The sequence below is a fragment of the Lissotriton vulgaris genome, chromosome 1_1, assembly GCF_964263255.1.
Source record: "Lissotriton vulgaris chromosome 1_1, aLisVul1.2, whole genome shotgun sequence".
Lineage (NCBI taxonomy): Eukaryota > Metazoa > Chordata > Amphibia > Caudata > Salamandridae > Lissotriton > Lissotriton vulgaris.
Window position 1 is genome coordinate 89624575 of NC_141685.1, and position 20671 is coordinate 89645245.

General features: G+C 48.7%; 1 pseudogene; it reads left to right on the forward strand.

Moving 5' to 3' along the window:
* The first annotated feature begins 4550 nt into the window (after positions 1-4550).
* On the forward strand, positions 4551-5112 carry LOC147737502 (thymidylate kinase pseudogene; annotated as a pseudogene).
* The last annotated feature ends 15559 nt before the right edge of the window (positions 5113-20671 follow it).

The window sequence follows — 20671 nt, forward strand, 5'->3', positions numbered from 1 at the left end:
CTCACGGGCTATTACCGAAGGTTCGTGAAAGACTATGGTACCATAGTGGGGCCCCTCACAGAACTCACGTCCAAAAATCAACCCAAGAAAGTCAACTGGACCCCGGATTGTCAAACAGCCTTCGAACAATTGAAGGCCGCCATGTGCTCCGCCCCTGTGCTCCAGGCCCCCGACTACAGCCGGGAGTTCGTCGTCCAGACGGATGCCTCCGACCATGGCATTGGGGCAGTCCTGTCTCAAGTGAACACCGAAGGCCTTGATCAGCCAGTGGCCTTCATCAGCAGGCGACTCCTACCCCGAGAACAACGCTGGAGCACCATAGAGAGGGAAGCCTTCGCTGTGGTATGGGCCCTCAAAAAGCTCCGGCCCTACCTCTTTGGCACGCACTTTCGGGTGCAGACCGACCATCGACCCCTGCAGTGGCTGATGCAGATGCGGGGGGAAAACCCGAAACTACTACGTTGGTCCATCTCCCTACAAGGGATGGACTTCACTGTGGAGCACCGGCCTGGGCCAGATCACGCCAACGCGGATGGCCTGTCCCGGTTTTTCCGCCTCGACGAGGAGAGTCCCCAAGAGGATGGGTGGCTCTCCCCGCCTTCAGCTGGGGGGGACGCATGTTGGACAGGCCACATGAAGGGCCGCTCCCCCCTCGGCCCGACCAGGCCCGAGCCCGGTCACACAAGTGCCACACACCACCACTGCTCGTCTTCCGTCCCCTCCGGGACCCCGGCCCCTGAACATATCGACCTCGTGGGCCCGACCCACTACTGGCCCGCGCGCCCAGCCTGGGCGCCATCTTGGACACTCCACCACGAGGCCGCCTGGCCCCCGATCGACCTCAACCCTGGGCCTAGCCAGGCCTCAGACATCCCGGCACCACCATCCACCCAGGAGGTGAGCGGGCTACTTGGCAAGTCAATGGGAGAAAGAGGCGTCGATGGCTCTCCCCCGCCAGGTGCCGCTCGCCCATCGCCTCCCCGGGTGCTGGCTCCACCCCCCTGCTGGGTGTCTGGACTCCCTCATCCCGGACCTCCCGACCTCCAAGTGCGAGGGTCCGGACATCAAAGGGCACCAGCCCTATAACTGGGGCAGCTCCAGAGCAGGAAGGCAGTTGTATCCTGGAGTCGAGAGACGCAGAGAAGAACTCATCCTTGACGGACTACTGGCGCTGCCGTAGTTCTGCCTTGCGCATCATCATCCTGCCTGCTGGCGCTGCCGCAACCTTCGTAACCTTCGTAAACCTTCATCGTCGTCGGGACCTGCTGGCGTGGCCGCGGACCGTTTGCAACCACCATCTTCATCGGGACCTGCTGGCTCCGCCGCGGACCGTCGCTTCCTTCGTCCATCTCGGGACCTGCCTGGCTCCGCCGCGGCCCGATCATCTAGAACGCCGAGCTCGAGGATTGAGAGCTATTCCCATCTTTTGGTAACAAGACTGTCCCGCTACCCTTTTCCCAAACCAGAGACCAGAACCGAGGGGACCCCTGAGTCCAGACCTCCTTGTACCATTCATCGTACTTAAAGATTTGCCTATAAAGTATCGTTGAACTTTACCCTTGTGTGGTGTCCGTCTGTGGGGGGAAAGTTACTTGTCTGTACGATCGTCGGAGACGGCTCTCCCCGGAGACCTCTCCCCTTATCCTCGGCCGACCCTCCCGGCCCGTCTAACACCCACCCACAGTGAGTACTGTACAAAGCTGGCGCAAATGCCTTAGCCCACTCTTCTGCAAAATCAGCGCATGCTCTTTCGATACCGTGTGCGCGAAACTAGGGAGGATTACCTCCTCCCCTCTCGGAGCTGCGAGAACAAAAGCTGAGGGTCAGTCAGCCTCTGCTAACAAAATGTCATACGTAGTTGTAAGATTTTCCCCAAAAAAACCTTTTTATAGTACGTTGTATGTCACCTTCGATAAAAAGGACAATCTCATAAAGCCTGTCAGGGGTAGCTACTCTAGTGTCAGCTGTCTCAACAACTACATATTCGTCAGTCGCTGTCACCTTCAGTAGTGGAGGCAGGGCCTCTCTCCACTATGGTAATCTCCGCTGCGCTATCCATTAGCGTCAGCGCCCATGTCTGATTCTGAAGCTGAGTGCTCACTATCTGTGGCATATCTCGCTGTTAAAGCGGCAACTATCTTTTTCTGAAACTGGGGTCTCTTCTGCGATGAATCATCCTGCTTGCCTTTCCCGTCTTTCGGGCGAGCTGGTCGCGATTCTGCTGGCCACCCCATCCTCTGCCGCCGCCACCACCACCGGACAATGAGGCCAATGTGTCCTGTTAAGAACGAGGAGAACGTTGATCAGGAACCTGAAATCGATCAGGTAACTTAATCATAGCGCGGTCGCGCAAGTCATAAGCGCGCTCAGTAGACGTAGGCACTGGAGAAGCGGGATGTGACTCCTGTTTCTGTAGCTGTTTAACCTGTTTTTTGTTGTTACTCCAATTTTCCTTTTGAGATTTGGGCTGAACATCTCTATCTGATTTCTGGCTCTGAGGATGTTTTTTCTCTTTAGTAGAAAAGGGCTTGCCACCTAAAGTATTACGGTCTATGGTATTAAAAGCCGCCGTTATAATTCTCGGTAACTGACAGGTTTATCGGCATCGGGGTCCTGGGGGGGGGGGGGGGGGGGGGTTGGTGGGTGGGTGTTGTGGCCCTCCTGGTGGTCTGAGCTGCATGATCGTTGGCTCCATGGCATTTGTTGTTCTTCAGGTGTGGCTCTGGGCTGGGCTCCCTTTTGTGGTGCTGACTGTGGTTCGACTTTACACCAGGTCAGAGCAGGTGTTAATTTCCTGGTGTTAACGTGCCTTATCGCCTGTACTGTGTTCTTAGGGCCAATCGGGCTGTTCATTATGAATGTTGAGGAGTGTTGTTGTCGCGGCTTTTGGCACGGGAACGCCTACTCTACATCTCATTAGTGACAGTTGCTGTGGTCATCTGTGGCGATGTTTATTGCGGCTGCTATTGCTGGTAAACTGGTGCTATGCGGAGTTTGCACCAGCTTGTGAATGGGATTATGGGGCATATTACCAAGCAATAGCGATAATTATCGCTATTGCTTAGTTAGAGACAAAAATTTACCGCTGCGCTGCGGCGATTTTTACCGCAAATAAACCTTGGTATTACCAAGGTTTATCGCAAATGCGATAAAAATCGCCGCAATGTATGAATATCGCTGAAAAGTCAGCGATATTCATGCATTACCGAGCTAATGCTCTTAGCCATGTTATCCACCTCCCATTGGCTAACATGGCTAAGAACTGCTCAGGGCAGGTGTTAGCTTTTGGAGATATTCGCGCTTAGCGCGAATATCTCCAAAAGTTGGTAATAGGAGATAACGATGTTAGCAACTGTTTTCAGTCGCTAACATCTTGGCACGCCCACTTTGCATGTCATTAGTGATAAACTGGTGTTAGCGACAGCTAGGTAATAGAGAGATAATTTTATTTCCGCTTTCTTGGCTTTTAAAGCCAAAAAAGCAGAGATAAACCCCCTTGATAATATGCCTCTTAGTTTTTATCGTAAGTTTGGCTGCGATAAAGTGCAGTTAACTCGGCAATAGCTCTTTTCCCCTCAGTGTGTGTGAATCTAGTAATGATAAACTTTGACGGACGGATTACAGCTCGGCGAGTCAGCAGCAAGGATTGCTACGCCATAGTGGTGGCCACATCTCCCTTACTGTCAAGATCATTTGCATGACCAATCCAACCGCCTTTTTTATTTTTTTACCTATTTAATGTCATAATTAGATTCGTTTTTTTAAAAAGCAGCCTAAAATCTACCCACGGCGGTTAACAATTTTTGGTCTGTTCTTATTCACATTCCTAGATACGACCTATTTAACACCATCTGGGTGACCGAAAACTCAAAGAAGAGTTTACAACAGTGAGTCAACTCACTTAGCAGCAACAAAATTGAGATAAGGCTTACTGCTCCGTGCTGGGTGCAAGGGCAGTTCACAAATACATCTTCAGACAATCCCACAACAGAGGCAGTGCTGCATGTCCTATTAATTATTAATGAGGAAAAATAATCAACTTAGCATGCCACACAAAAGAGGTATATAAAAAGCATAAGAAGGACCATCACTGAGGAGGACGTAACCAGCAATATTGAAGACTTTGTTATCGGGGGGGGGGAGGGGGGGGGGCACTGAAGGGGGTTGGTGTGAAAGTTTTCTTCAAGGGATCGCAGGCAGTTACCTTAAATGCTTAAAAGTGCTCAGATTTAAAAATAGCTAGAGGTACCCCAACAATCAGCTAATAATACTTTTGAAGTCAGGAGGCAGTGAACCAGTCTCGTGCTGCTTTAATACCAAGATGGCGAGCTCTGGGTAGGAACTGAAGCCCCAAACCGTGCTGGTGAGAACTGGATTCTGCTTGTACACAATACAGCAGCGAGATATCAACAAAAAGCAACAGCATTCATCCATGGCAGCATATGTATATAAAGTCCTTGACAGAAAAGTCAGAATCCCTAACTTGTTCCAGCAGAGGCCCAGCTTACTGTGCTACTCAAACCGAGAGGGGCAGTGTTGCAGTGAAATAGATGGGTTACATGCAAAGCACACAACGGGTCAGATATTGTGGGCTCGACGGACTAAGTGGAGTAACACGCGTGGACCGTGCTGGCAAGAGCACCCAGTGCCGCCGGTTGGTAGAGGCACTGGTTTCTGCTGGAGGGAGCGCCGAGTTGGTGCCGGCTGATCAGCTCCTATCTGGAGAAGAAGAGTGATTTGGACGATCACACTGTGCACCTACTTTTTTCTGCCAATCGATGGGAGCAAGTAACGTGGATGAAGCAGAAGCTGCACAGCGGGATCACCTTGGTGGTGGACCGACATGCCTTCTCGGGAGTGGCCTTCACCAGCGCCAAAGAGAACTTTTCCCTGGACTGGTGTGAACAGCCTGGTGTGGGACCTCCGAAGCCAGATCGGATCCTGTTTCTTGAGCTGAGCACAGCTGAAGCGGAGCAGAGGGGTGGTTTAGGAGCTGAGCGCTATGAGACCACTGCCTTCCAGAAAAAAGTCTTGCAGAGATTTCAGGAGCTCAGAAACGACAAGTCCTTGAACTGGAAGGTGATTGATGCATCCAACCGCCTACCGCAATAACAGTTTTCAGTTTTTAACGTCTTTATTTCGATTATTCATCATAAAAGACACATATATACAAAACAAAACAAAACAAAAAAAAAAAAAAAAAATACATTATCTACAATTAATACAACAAAGTCATATCAATAATAATAAAGATATTTAAATACATATAAGAACCAAAACAGAGAAAATGAAGAACAAGACAAAATCATTAAAAAAAGAACAAGTGAAGTTAAGATCTCAATTAAACATACGTATAAAGACGTCCAAAGAACTAGTAAAAATCATTTAGACATGTTTAAAATTAGCAGGTCATCAATACTATCAAATTCATGGACCATAAAACAATCAGAAAACGTGGAATACAGGTTGTTTAGATCTTGATTTATGAGCTAATTGACCTAGATCTTATCAGCCAAGCCCACCCGAGGAATTTCGCCAATCCTATGGTTAGCCATTCGGAAGTGTTCATTTTCAAGATGTGCAATGCTTCACTGCTCACTCGGGTATTTAGTCTAATACATACAGGTTTCAACCACTTATTACGAGGTTTACAATAGGCAGTACAGACAAATAAGAAATGGCCTACTGTTTCTTCGCAAACGGCACAACAAGGACAGAGGCTTGACTCAAGCCTCTGCCAGCCGCTGGTAAAGGCCCTCACTGGCAGCGTGCCCACACGGAACTGGTGATATAGTTTCCTATCTAATGTTTTAAGGATAACATCCCAGTATACTTCTTTATTAGGAATTACTTTGTGGAGCAGAAACTGGCCTGTCAGGTTCACTTTCTCAGAAAGTGCAACATGTTCCGTTTTTACCATGGACCAGAAAAGAGTTTTAAATTCATCCTTAGTAGGAAAGGTATGGGAACCCGGTTCTGACCATAGCAAAGGTAGGCCCATTTCAATGAGAGTGTTCTTAATTTGCTTTAGCCATGGTATACTGCCAGCCCCCTGTTGCAATCTCACATCTTGAAGTTCACGGGCAAACATGGCCAGTTCCGGGGTTGACCATATGCGTCTCCATAGAGCCACCATCCTGTACTGTGCCTGATGTTTAATGGTATGCATGCCCATGTCCATCAAAAGTGGAAGGACTGGTGTTGATGGGGGGAGACTAACTAGGTTGCGGAGAAATTTATTCTGTATCCTATCCAGGACAGCCAGGTCCACACAACCCCAAATATCTGCCCCATACAATATCGCTGAACTGATTTTAGCACTGTAGATTTTAAGCGCAGGCAGCACTCTTTTAGTCAGCGAGCGCCGTTGCTCTTTTACTAGGCAACCAGTCAAGCGGGCAAATTTCAAACAAAGTGCGTCTATTTGCTCTTTCCATTTTAACCTGAAATCCAAAGTAACACCGAGATAAGTCATTACATTGACCTGTTCCAGTCTGGAGCCATTCATTAAAATATTGCCCCTCAAAGGCTTTTTCTTGGTCAAGACCATAAATTTGGTTTTATTAATGTTAATCTCAAGATCATTCATGTTACAAAAATCCATAAATTTGTTTATTGCAGCCTGTAAACCCTTCTGTGTTTTGGCCAATATGAGAGTATCGTCTGCAAAGATTAAAAGAGGGAATTTTGACCCACCCAGTGAAGGAGCATCAGTGGGGGTATCTGAAAGGAACTTTACCACCTGATTAATAAAGAGCACAAATAGGGTGGGGGCCAGGACACAACCCTGCCTCACACCACGGGTCACGGGGAAGGATTCAGTAACCTGGCCCTGACAACCCCATCTGACTCTTGCAAAGTTACCCTCATGCATCTTAATGGTGAAATCTAAAAGTGCAGAAGGAACCCCCATCCTTTTCAATGCAGCCCACATCTTCCCTCTAGGGACCAGATCAAATGCTGATTTGAGATCCACAAATGCAGCGAAGATCTTCCCGTCTCTCAGTGACACAGTTTTCCAGTAGATCATGACAAGTCTTAAGATCTGATCAACTGTACTAATATGTGCCCTAAACCCAGCCTGCATTGGAGACAGAATATCTACTTCTATCATCCACGAATGAATTTTCCCCAACAACATTCTGGCTATTACTTTTTGGAGGGCATCGATGAGGCTGATGGGGCGGTAATTTCCCGCATCAGATTTGTCCCCTTTCTTATGCACTGGCAAAATTTCGGCCCCTTTCCAGGAATTTGGTATCCTTGTGCCCCTAGCTATGGCATTTGCTAAAATTAATATATACGGGACCCAGTGTTTTTGATCGTATTTAAAGAGGTCCGCGGGGATGCAATCCATTCCGGGGGCTTTGCCATTCTGCACTAGTTTGAGAGCAGAAATAGCTTCAGTTTCGGTAAAAACAACGTGATCAGATGAGGACAGTTCAGACTGCACACTGGCATCTTCCCTAACAGTGGTAAGGGAGATCCGTTCCGTGTGGCTGAACTGCGCCTCATAATGTTTGACCCATTGTTCTGCTGGAACATGGTTTACCGGAGTATGTAATTCCCCCGAGATTCCCCATTTCACAACCTCCCAAAATCTTTGTTGGTTAGATGAGGTACTTGCCTGGTATAAATCTAACCAACGCTGGTCATCCCATTTGCTTTTTGCCTCTTTTAATGCCTTCTTGTAGTTCACCCTAGCTATCCTTATATCCTCGCATGATTTGGATTTGATGGCACTTAACAGAGAGCTGTGGGCAATACCACAGGTCCTGTCGTACCATTTCAGCCTAGGATGTGCTTGGGCTTTTTTACTTCCTCCCTTAACAGTTTTAATAAAAAAAGACTTAATTTTATTAAAAAGAGTCTCATGAATAGTCCCAATTTGGTCCAGTGGAGTACCAGCCTCAAGAATGTGTGCCATCTGTTTTGTGGCCGCTGAGACCTCCATGGCAATTTTGCTAATGGTGGCAGTGTTCTCTTGGAGGCCAGCCCATTTTACCCTTCTGCAGTCATTTGTGAGGCCAGCATCTGCAGTTTCAATGTTTGTAACAGGGTTCATACAGAGACCCTCAGATACTGATAATGTTATCACCAGGGGATTATGATCACTCTCATATCTATTAACAACTTCCATGTCCACCAACATTTTCCAGAAATCTATCTTAAGTAGAAAATAATCAATGCGACTTGAGTTTATGGAGTTATCAAATGTAACTTTTCCCATTGGGTCTGATTTAGTCCTGCCATTTACTGCACGTAGGTCCCATTCAAGACAGAGACCCAACCATTGCATAACTGCCTCCGTAACTTTTTTGATAGGGGCGACAGACAAAGGGGGAATATTCCAGATCTGATCAATTTCCCCATATCCCCCACCATCAAGGTTGGGAAATGGTTCAAAGCAACAGTTGAAATCACCTGCCACCATGACACAGCTATCTCTGCTAATATCGTTCAGTAGGGAGTCAAGTTCAGCTACCACTCCCGCAGGCTTCCCACCTGGCATACCTCTGGCATATATATTAAACAGAAAAGAGGTCTGATTATTGTTATCTGTTAATTTCAATGCTAGGATATCATTACTCAGAGTAGGGAGTTCAGTGATGGTAATGGCTAATGATTGTCTGATCCAAATGACTAAACCCCCTGACGGGCGGCCCTTCGGTCCTTTGGTGGCTGGTTTATAGTAGTTAAGATAGCCAACCCGATAGATAGCTTCTGTTGACCAACTTTCCTGCAGGATGATTACATCATGTGAATCCACATAGCAACCCCAAGCGGCCTCTGACATTTTCCCCTTCAATCCCGCTATGTTCCAAGACAAGACTACAAGTGTGTATGATGTTTTCTCTGCCATAAAGGCAGATGGGTTGACGAACGCCTTAGTGTTTTTCTGCCTGGGGTTACCTGACATGAAAGTTTCCCTTTTTTCCACCCTCTTAGGTTTTGTACTAGGTATGGAAACTATCTCTGCCCCCAAATTACACACATTATTTGGAGAGCAAGCTAGCACAGCGCTAGCACTCCCTGTATTCAGTTGTTCTACATCAAGTCAATCCACACCTTCCAGACCGGAGAGGGGAGCAAACCGGTTTGCAAGGTGAGGACAGAACATTGGGTAGAGCGGGGTGTCAAAGTGAAATCTCCCTCTGTGCCTGTCCCTTCTCGAATGTTGGAACGGAGTGTGAGATCTATTGGCATGTAAAGCTGGATAGAAATAATGCAGTAGTAAAGTTTGTACGTCCCCAACTCTGCCAAATCTTGGTTCCCTGCCGATATATTCGGCAACCCAGGGCTCTCTGAAGCTAACCACCACACAATCCCCCTCTAGATCTTTCTTACCATAACCTATCCAATCCACCCTCCTAACGTTAAGTATTTCAGGGTTTAAATTAGGAGGGAGTGGCCGATTTTTATTAAGCCAAAATGTGACCTTATTATAAAGATCCTTGTGTGTTTCCCTCTTGCCATCTACGAGTGGAGCCACGCCAGTTAAAACAATTGTATATGGCACTGACTCCGGTGGAAGGTTCACACACTGTTTCTTTGGGATAGGTTTAACAATGGGCTGATGAGTGGTGTTTTTGTCCCTGGCTGGTATTGGATTGTTCTGTGCCTGCTGGTTTTTGATGGACTTAGGCCTTGCAGGATTCTCTGTAGAGGCTATTTTCTTAGGAGCGGGTCCTGTTTTTTGCGGGGCCTTTGGTTTAGAGGCTCCCACTTGTGAGTTATTACCCCCCGCTTTATTACTATTTGTCACAACCGTGGGCTTCGGATTGGACAGGACGGGTGGGGACAAACCAGCTCTTGCTAAGCTGGAGAGAGTTCTATCGGAAGTCGCTATATTTTCCTTTACTAACAGGTCTAAGGTGTCCAATTTTGTATTTAACAACCTTGTCCTTTCAAAGAGGGGTAAAAGAAGAGATTTGAATAGCAACTCAATTTTAGCCAAAAATATTTCTTCTGTTATGCTAATCATAGTCATAGTCTCACCCCCCCCTTGCTGGCTAGAAACGTTAATATTGGGTAGCTGTGGGGGCGAAACTGGAACATTAACCACCCCCTCTGTTTGTTCCTCCAAATCTGGTGAGGCAACCCTCTTACGTTTCCCAGGATTCTGGGTCGGTGTCAGTTCTAATAGAGAAGGAGAATCCATAGGATCATTGCTAATGTTAAGTTTTGGAGAATCTGAGAGACCAGAATTATCCCCGGACTGATCTAAACAGATGGTCCCACTATTGGGTAGGTTCTCATGTGCAGTATTAAAAACATTTTCCTGGTTGGTATTCGTAATCTCCTCGTTATGAGTCTCAATAACAGGTGCTAACATTACATCTACATTGCTATCCATATTCAGCGTAGAGAGTGGGACAGGGGAGACAGCCTCGCTTATTTTACCTAGTGAAGAACGCTTGCCGGTGATAATATCAAGCGAGAGGCGTTTTTCAACTAAAGCGATCTCCTTCTCTAAAATGGCTGTTGAACGTTTAAAAAATTGGTCAATTGTACCAGTGAAGGTACCATTAGAGGTGGAGACCTGAACCTGCCTCTCCTTACCAGATCTTAAAGTCATTTTTGTTAGTCTTTCCAGGGTATAACAGGTAAGAATATGACCAACCTTAGTTGGCGATAAAGCCACACAAAACGCAAAGTTTAACTGTCCAATTAAAGGGACTTTAACGACACTATAAACGTTAACAATAAAAATAATGTCAGGAGGGAAATATTAATAATGAGGCCCGGCCCGGCCTCCTCCGGCCCCGGACGGCCACAGACGGTCCCGCCCTTGTCCCGGGCTTCTCCCGGGACGCTCCCGCACGCTCCCGCGTAGCGGGTAGTTACCTTCGTTTATGTAGGAGGTCCATAGGATTAAAGGCGGGGCGCGGTGATGGCCAGGGAGAGCGGCCAGCTGGTCAGAGGCGCGGTGCGCAGGGACTTCTGGGAATGGAAGTCCTGCCCCGCTTGCTCGCAGCCCTGGTCCTCCCACGCAGATGGCTCACAAGTTGCCCTTGTCCTCTGGGGCGCAGCGGGACCCGCGAAGCGGGTTCCGCCAGTCGTGGAATAAATTACAGGGGCCAAAAATCCGTGTCAGATGAAGGCAGCAACAGCAGCAACGCCAAAGGTTTCCCACGTCGAGTAGTCTAATTCCGCCCTTTAAGGGATTAAAGGCGGGGCGCGGTGATGGCCAGGGAGAGCGGCCAGCTGGTCAGAGGCGCGGTGCGCAGGGACTTCTGGGAATGGAAGTCCTGCCCCGCTTGCTCGCAGCCCTGGTCCTCCCACGCAGATGGCTCACAAGTTGCCCTTGTCCTCTGGGGCGCAGCGGGACCCGCGAAGCGGGTTCCGCCAGTCGTGGAATAAATTACAGGGGCCAAAAATCCGTGTCAGATGAAGGCAGCAACAGCAGCAACGCCAAAGGTTTCCCACGTCGAGTAGTCTAATTCCGCCCTTTAAGGGATTAAAGGCGGGGCGCGGTGATGGCCAGGGAGAGCGGCCAGCTGGTCAGAGGCGCGGTGCGCAGGGACTTCTGGGAATGGAAGTCCTGCCCCGCTTGCTCGCAGCCCTGGTCCTCCCACGCAGATGGCTCACAAGTTGCCCTTGTCCTCTGGGGCGCAGCGGGACCCGCGAAGCGGGTTCCGCCAGTCGTGGAATAAATTACAGGGGCCAAAAATCCGTGTCAGATGAAGGCAGCAACAACAGCAACGCCAAAGGTTTCCCACGTCGAGTAGTCTAATTCCGCCCTTTAAGGGATTAAAGGCGGGGCGCGGTGATGGCCAGGGAGAGCGGCCAGCTGGTCAGAGGCGCGGTGCGCAGGGACTTCTGGGAATGGAAGTCCTGCCCCGCTTGCTCGCAGCCCTGGTCCTCCCACGCAGATGGCTCACAAGTTGCCCTTGTCCTCTGGGGCGCAGCGGGACCCGCGAAGCGGGTTCCGCCAGTCGTGGAATAAATTACAGGGGCCAAAAATCCGTGTCAGATGAAGGCAGCAACAGCAGCAACGCCAAAGGTTTCCCACGTCGAGTAGTCTAATTCCGCCCTTTAAGGGATTAAAGGCGGGGCGCGGTGATGGCCAGGGAGAGCGGCCAGCTGGTCAGAGGCGCGGTGCGCAGGGACTTCTGGGAATGGAAGTCCTGCCCCGCTTGCTCGCAGCCCTGGTCCTCCCACGCAGATGGCTCACAAGTTGCCCTTGTCCTCTGGGGCGCAGCGGGACCCGCGAAGCGGGTTCCGCCAGTCGTGGAATAAATTACAGGGGCCAAAAATCCGTGTCAGATGAAGGCAGCAACAGCAGCAACGCCAAAGGTTTCCCACGTCGAGTAGTCTAATTCCGCCCTTTAAGGGATTAAAGGCGGGGCGCGGTGATGGCCAGGGAGAGCGGCCAGCTGGTCAGAGGCGCGGTGCGCAGGGACTTCTGGGAATGGAAGTCCTGCCCCGCTTGCTCGCAGCCCTGGTCCTCCCACGCAGATGGCTCACAAGTTGCCCTTGTCCTCTGGGGCGCAGCGGGACCCGCGAAGCGGGTTCCGCCAGTCGTGGAATAAATTACAGGGGCCAAAAATCCGTGTCAGATGAAGGCAGCAACAACAGCAACGCCAAAGGTTTCCCACGTCGAGTAGTCTAATTCCGCCCTTTAAGGGATTAAAGGCGGGGCGCGGTGATGGCCAGGGAGAGCGGCCAGCTGGTCAGAGGCGCGGTGCGCAGGGACTTCTGGGAATGGAAGTCCTGCCCCGCTTGCTCGCAGCCCTGGTCCTCCCACGCAGATGGCTCACAAGTTGCCCTTGTCCTCTGGGGCGCAGCGGGACCCGCGAAGCGGGTTCCGCCAGTCGTGGAATAAATTACAGGGGCCAAAAATCCGTGTCAGATGAAGGCAGCAACAGCAGCAACGCCAAAGGTTTCCCACGTCGAGTAGTCTAATTCCGCCCTTTAAGGGATTAAAGGCGGGGCGCGGTGATGGCCAGGGAGAGCGGCCAGCTGGTCAGAGGCGCGGTGCGCAGGGACTTCTGGGAATGGAAGTCCTGCCCCGCTTGCTCGCAGCCCTGGTCCTCCCACGCAGATGGCTCACAAGTTGCCCTTGTCCTCTGGGGCGCAGCGGGACCCGCGAAGCGGGTTCCGCCAGTCGTGGAATAAATTACAGGGGCCAAAAATCCGTGTCAGATGAAGGCAGCAACAGCAGCAACGCCAAAGGTTTCCCATAACATACATTGGTGCAAATGGTTCCTTTATCGGAACAGCGGCAAAGACATCAGTTACACTTCTTAACCAAAGTCCCTATATTGGGAATTATTTGCTCTACCAATGCTTCACAGGTGACGTGTCAGTCACTCTCATGAAAGCCTCTGTGTGCACAGCTACAGGCGCTCCTTCTAGTATTAAACAAACGCCTGTGTCGCTGTACTGATGAATCAGATGTTTGCCGCAGAGGCTTCTGGGTATGCAAATGAATGTGTGTGGCCACGCCCCCTTTATTGACAGCAAGGTCCCTGCAGCAGCGACTTGAGCTCCTGGGATCCCAAATGTATAATGTACGTCTAGAGTCGGTTTCAAACAATGGGGGTGGGGGCGAATATTTATTTATTTATTTATTTATTTATGCAATTTTATATAGCGCGAACTTTACCCGAAGGTGTCAGAGCGCTTTACATAGGATGCAGTTGAAAACATAAGGACTGACGGTTACATGCGTAAAATGATTGCAAATTTTTGCATTACATAAGAACCAGTTGAAAGCATACGGATTTAGGATTACAAGCGTTACAAATACACTTTATTTGTTTCGGGCGTCATTTTGGACCGCGATCCATCAGTTACACTCATATTGAAGGTCCCACTATTGGCTTTGCCAATGCTTCGTTATTGATAGTATATAGTACAATACACTAATAACCCGGAATTTCCCTTAAAAACGTAGTATGCCGAGTTTCGTGCCTTCCAACTTGAGGACTGATACTCTGGCCCCTTCGATCTTAAATGTCCGTTCTTCATTGTTTTCAATGCCACAAAGAGCCCTAATCTTAGAATGAAAGTAAAGCAGCATTATGAGGCGCGCACAGGATTGTGGGTATGCAGAGTGCTGGTGACGCGCTGAAGGTTCCTCTGGAGCCTCCTGACCTCTATCGACAGGAGGGAGCGTTGCACCTCCCGCTCCTTCAGGCAGGGGCGTGTCATTACTTGTCCCCGCGGAGGAAGCGGCTGAGAACATCCCGCGTGAGGTCAACCGCCCCCAGTTAACTCACATTTCAACTAATCACGGAGTTTCTTGTACAGAAACCCTCCAAAATTTGAAAGGATTCCGCTTCTCACGGCCCCTCGGAGTGCGCGTGATCCGCGGAGCAACTAGACTTTATAGAGGAAGAATTGTGCTGTCCGCACAATCACCATGAAAATATAACTTCCTAATAGTAGGGTGACTTTACAGCGGTGACGTGTCAGTCACCCTCATGAATGCCTGTGTGTGCACAGATACAGGCGCTCCTTCTACTGTTAAACAAACGCGTGTGTCGCCTGTACTGATGAATCGGGTGTTTGCCGCAGAGACTTCTGGGTATGCAAATGTTTGTGGCTGGCCACGCCCCCTCGGTGACAGCAAGGCTCCTGCAGCAGCCCCATGGTGACTTGTGCTCTGGATCCAGGCTGTGAAGAGTCTCAAAATCCATTAATAATCACACAGGCAACATTTCAGGACAGGGAGGGGGAGATTTAAAATAGAAAATCAGGAGAATGAAAATCCCCCATTGACTTCTGTTGTAGAAAATGCAATTTCAGGCAAGAGACGGCTAAAATAAAGGCATTTTTGGCTTGAAAAATCGGTAGTCTCCCGCCTGAATCGGGTCTATTGGCATGTATGAATAATGACCAAAGGCTCCGTGGGGCTAGGGTACTTCCACAATATACTCGTGTGCATACGTGCCAATAGGCCCGATTCACACAGGACAGTCCCGACTTTTGAAGCCAAAAAGGCTGTCTCCTGCCTGACATGGCAGCTTCTTCAATGCAAGGCAAAGAGGGAATGCATCTAGCCCTGCCCAGAACCACGCATCAGGAGTGAGACTAACACATGTTACTGCTGGTGTCCACATCAATAGACTAAAATGCTTTAGTCACGCAATTATAGCGCTCGGGGAACACTGCAGGAGCCGTCCTCGAGGAACTCAGCTGCGCAGCCCTGAGCGATCGCACTGGCATGCGCTGTGCTTGTAGAGCATGCTTTCTCACTTGTTGTAATGTTGACTCACACTGCAGAGCCTCCTAATGAAGGTGCTCCGGTGCCCTGTGGAGAATCAATCAATCAATCGATCAGAGGGCAGGTGTCTCTGTCTGAAAATATTCCAGACATGGATCCTGGAGGCAGCACCTTGCCTGTTGTTCGTTCCCGGCAACGCACCCGCCCCACTGTGACCTCACACGATCTGATTGACCTGAGTCAGACACCTCCAGGCACCAGCTTTATTTTAAGTTGCCGCAACAGCACATTAAATCTAGACATCAAAGGCCTTCACCCACGCCCAAATGAAGCCTACCTGCTGAGGGTTTCAGATCGCTATGAGTAAAAAAAAAAAATTAATTCAGTGTAGTTATGAGTGACATTTCAATGGCTATGAGTGAAACTTACTCAAAAGCAAAATCAAGCAATGAACAAGAGGAAAAACTAATAAATATCAGAAGTTACACCCATTTGAGCAACGAGAAACTCTAAGAAGATCTTAAAAACTGCTGCAAAGCACCAGTAATGGAAGGGCAATAGCCAGAGACAGACTGCACTTCTCAGTCACAGAGGGCAGGGGGCACTACAGCTGCTCAGAAGATGATCTCATTGATCTGATCATTCATGGTGTAACTAGGGGATTATACCATGAGGCCCAAGCGCAGGCATATTTGTTATTATACCACCATATTGCCGAATCCATCATTCAAGTCTTAAGTATTGATGCGTGTAAGTCAACACTGTAAAAACCCTCCGACTGATACACCCATACCTATACATTCTGTCCATGCATCTCCTGGCACCAAGGACAAGGTATGTGCTCTGCAGTGTTTGCTGGTTTGAGGTGCCAGGTTTTTAGGAACCCGGTGGTGCCAGGGGAACAACACCCAGAGACCTCTTGGTTCTTCCTGTTTTGGACCACAGAAACACGGAGTCTTCTAGGTGATGTCAAGGATCGAGTTTATTGGCTGCAACCAAGTAACAAGCGTCCTAGAAGTACAACAGCACTGTGTGTATATTCTCAGGAGACTGTTCATTTTTACAGAGCCAGCCTTCTCTTCCTATACACAATATTACTCTTCAGGCAAGAATTCCTAGGTTTACAGTTTGGTCATATACATATTTTCACAGCAAAGGAAAAGCAAAGTCATGAGGGCTAGCCCATATTTTCGTTTGTCCAGTTTGTGATGGATTACCCAGCAAGGCCCAGAACTTCCATCAGATATCGATGAAACCCCAATAAAATCTAGCACCTCCTCCTTGTAAAACTAGCCATAAAGAAGAAACAGAGACAGGTGTGTGTATGATAAAGCGTGGTTTGTATGCAGTGAATGGTTTATGACATGTTGCGCCTTGATGTTAATCTCGCTTGGCCATTGGGTTGGGGACTGCCCGAACAGGTTTGGCTGGAGGCAGTGAAGGCAGCTCGCCCAGGTCAGAGAGGAGTCAGGAAAGGTCTACGTGTCCTTTCAGCTCGATTGACTATGTAAGGGCAACCACAAGATGGATGCCGCTCACAAAATGGAACCCGAGGGTTCAAAGACAGAAAGTACGATTTTAAGGTGATTGCATCACTCGATCGTGACGCAAATGCACAGGCATAATGCCTTAATCATTACTGGTCTGCCGATACCAAATTCGTCATAGTATGATGATGTTTTCTGACACAAGTGTTGGGCTTCGTTACCACATTATAGCAGGGTCCAGATTTTCAGTACCACAGACCCTCCTTTTGCCCTTATATAGGCAATAACTCATGCTAATGTGAGTCCAAATCTGTATTCATGAAGTCATGGAGATGCTGCTGTAGCATCATCCTGTTGCTCAGTTCATCTCTTGACACAGGCTTCCTTACACATGATGTAGCACAGAGGCCACATATTGCAGGAGCGCACTGTACACATAAGCAGAACAGGAACAGAATGGCTAAGATCATTCCAAAGAATATCAAAATTTTCCATCCCCAGGCAGATATCAGTTCCCAGAACCACCCCAGTAAGGACCAGTCCCCTTTATCCACGTGAATGGAATCCGAGATCTTGTGTAGTTTGGAGATGGCCTGGTATACTGTCGGAGCATTGTCAGGGACGAAAATGCAGCAACTGGATTGGATCACTCTACATACCCCACCACGATCTGCAAGTATGACGTCTAGGGCAACCCTGTTCTGAAGTGTCATAAGGCGGTCCGACTGGAGCTCCGCAGTCAAGTTACTAAGGGCACCAGCCGTTTCAATCACGGCGGATTCAACTACCCTCGTCAGTTGGCGAATGTTCCTGCTGTTCACCATAGGCCCCCAAAACGGCAGAAAACCTTTTGCGAAATCTCCAAACTCCTGTTCCGCAGTGTCGTCTTTACTCACGACACCCCTAACTGTCCTTGTCCAATGGTAATCTGCCTCGGCCGTGTAGGTGGGTGGCAGCAGAAACGAGATTAAACATGTGCCCGAAAAGTCAGGGGGCAACCATGTGTATGCTCTATCGTGGCAGACGAAGTAGGTACCCGTAGCTGCTAAAAATGAAGGAGATGTCTGAGATGAGAAGACATAAGTTTCGGTACAGACACTCTTCCCTAGCTGGGCTCTGGGGTTTTTGCCATTTCCCTGCAGACATAGGTGACCTTGGTGGGGTACTATCCAGATTGGGGAGGATTTCGTTGATTTCTGACTCTCAGTCAAGGAAATTCCATATTGAGTTACATTCCATTTACTGTAAGGCGTCAATTCACCTCTGGGGATCGTTTTAAATGTCTCGATATCCCTGCTCATATTTCTAATTCCCGCCACAAGTGCCTTGTTGCTTGAGTTTTTTCCTGGGACATATGGTTCGAGGGCAAACAGGAACATTGCTCGAAAAGCCCATAGCGAACCATGGTAGCCAAATGGCAGGACAAAATACGGGATACCCTTATCTGTCGTGTGTGGCATGAGTCCATATACCCAACAATTTGTTGTGTTCATTATAGACTGGTGCTGGTGTAGGAGTTGGACGAATGAGTTATTTACAAATTCTAGTCTTCTGGCAGGCTCGTGTTCGGGTAGAGGGTGAAAGGAGTGCGGGGAAACAGTAGGAGGAGGTGATGGTTGTGTAGTGTATGCAAATGAAACTCGAAAAGTGAATAAAGCATAACCAATCAAAAACATCATTATGCTACACAACATAAAAATGCATGCTATTGAAAACTGTTTTCTTGCCATCACAGTGCATATTTTACTTTCAGAGTTCGTTGATCTGGCAGGTCTCTCTATTTTGGGAAACTCCATCCTCTAAGTTGCTGCCTGCGGCGGGAGGTTGATTCTGCTAAGGAGTGCTTCCGTCAGTTTAGGGCAACTCCCTTAGACCAACCAGAACCGTCGACCTAACCGTCTTCGGCTGCACCCCAAAGACTTTGGGCAGCCGCGGCCCTAGCAGCAGAACCGGATGGCGGTTCGAAAATCAAAAATGAGCAAGTTTCCTGGATGAGAGAGCTGCACAATCAAAAAAAGAAAAATGTGTTTATTTGTCCATAGTCATAGGTCTTGGCCTTAAGTTATAGCGATTTCGACCAGGAGTTGCATGGTCTTGAAACAGGAGTTCAGGCTCAGGAGTGTCCAATTGCATTGACGGTGGCACAGATCCTTGCAGAATGTTGTCGCTTTCCTCTTCAGAAGTAGTTTTGTTCAAACGTGCATCACTGAACGGCAAGAAGCGAGGCACAGTCTCGGTCTCAGAGTCAGCAATTCCCTTCTGGACCCACCGGTCATAGGGCAAAGGTAAAGGTACTCGTTTAACGTGCACGCCGTGCACCCAGCTTTTCTTGCTGTGCACACGGACTGCGGTGCAGGTTGCCAGCAGCACTTGGTGGGGTCCCGTCCAGCGAGGCTGTTCGTTCTTTGTTCACTGGAAGTTGTGTACTAAAACCCATGTGCCACGTTCAATAGCGTGGTCTGGATCATCAGAAGCTGGTGGTAGGGAACTGTGAACCTGTTGGTGCAAAATACGTAATTTAGTTGTCAATTCGTACAAATAGTCAAGCAGCACAGGATGCTCTACCTCACTAAACTTTTTGGGTCTAGGCACTCCCCATATGTTGGCCGGACGGCCGAAAACTATTTCATAGGGACTAAGTTTCACTCTACAGTGGACAGTCATTCTCGTAGATAGGAGCGCCAAGGGCAGAGCGTCAGGCCATTTAAGACCTGTGCTTGCTTGGATCTTGCAAGCTTCAACTTCAGAGTGCTGTTATAGCATTCTACTAATCCAGCTGACTGGGGGTGATTTGCAGCGTGGAACTTCTGGTGTATGCCTAGACTCTCACAGACTCTCTTCATCACTCGTCCCACGAATTCACTCCCGTTATCACTCCAGATCATTCTCGGCATTCCAAACCTAGGGAAGAATTCCTTGACAAGGGCTTTCGCTGTGGATAAGGCAGTATTGTCCTTAAGGGGATACGCTTCCACCCACCTGGAAAAGGCGCAAACAACAACGAGTACGTACTTCAGATTGTCGCACCTTTCCATGTGGATGAAATCTAACTGCAAAACCTCGAACGGGTACGTTGGAGGTGCAAAATGACCAGCTGGAGTTGGGGTTCCCCTACCAGGATTGTACTTCAGACACATCATGCAGTTCTTGACCACGTTCTCTGCACATTTGGGTATTCCACTATTCTGCCATACTGGAGCCAACAACTTACAGATCCCTTTCACACTGATATGAGCCATTCCATGAGCCATTGTAACCACTGCAAGCACATACGCATCAGGTAACAACCATCTCTGATGTTCTGACAATTCGACCCAACAACCATTCGAATCCAATTTGCCCTTGCTTTCTCTCCATTCATTCACCTCTTTCTCTGTGGCATCGGATTGAATAGACTTCACACTCTCAATCGTGTCTTCACACATGCCAACGTCACCAATCCATCTCGCGGGGCCTGCAACATACATTCGACTCATCACATTCCTTGCAGTGTCTTTTGCAACTTCATCTGCAAATGCATTCCCATGACCAACATCATCCGTCACCTTTCTGTGTGCACTGCATTTCACAATCGCCACTTGTAGTGGCAAGGTTAGTGATTCGAGAAGCTCATTCACTAGCTGACCATGTTGAATCTTTGCACCGTGCGATGTCAGGAACCCACGTTCACGCCACAATCGTCCAAAACTGTGAGCCACGCCAATGGCGTATTGGCTGTCTGTGTACACATTCACTCGTCTTCCTTTTGCTAACACACACACTCTTGTAAGTGCAATTAGTTCTGCTGCTTGCGCAGAATTGTGTGGGATATGTGCAGTTTCTACAATCGTATGCAACGTTGTCACAGCATATGCTGCTGTTGTATCACCATTCGGAAATTTGAAACACGAACCATCAACCCATAAAGCATCATTACATTCAGGAAGGGGAGTATCCTGCAAGTCTACTCTCCCTTCTGTCTCTTCTTCTGTCCTAAAACAGCAGTCGTGTTGTTCGACCTCATCTGTCT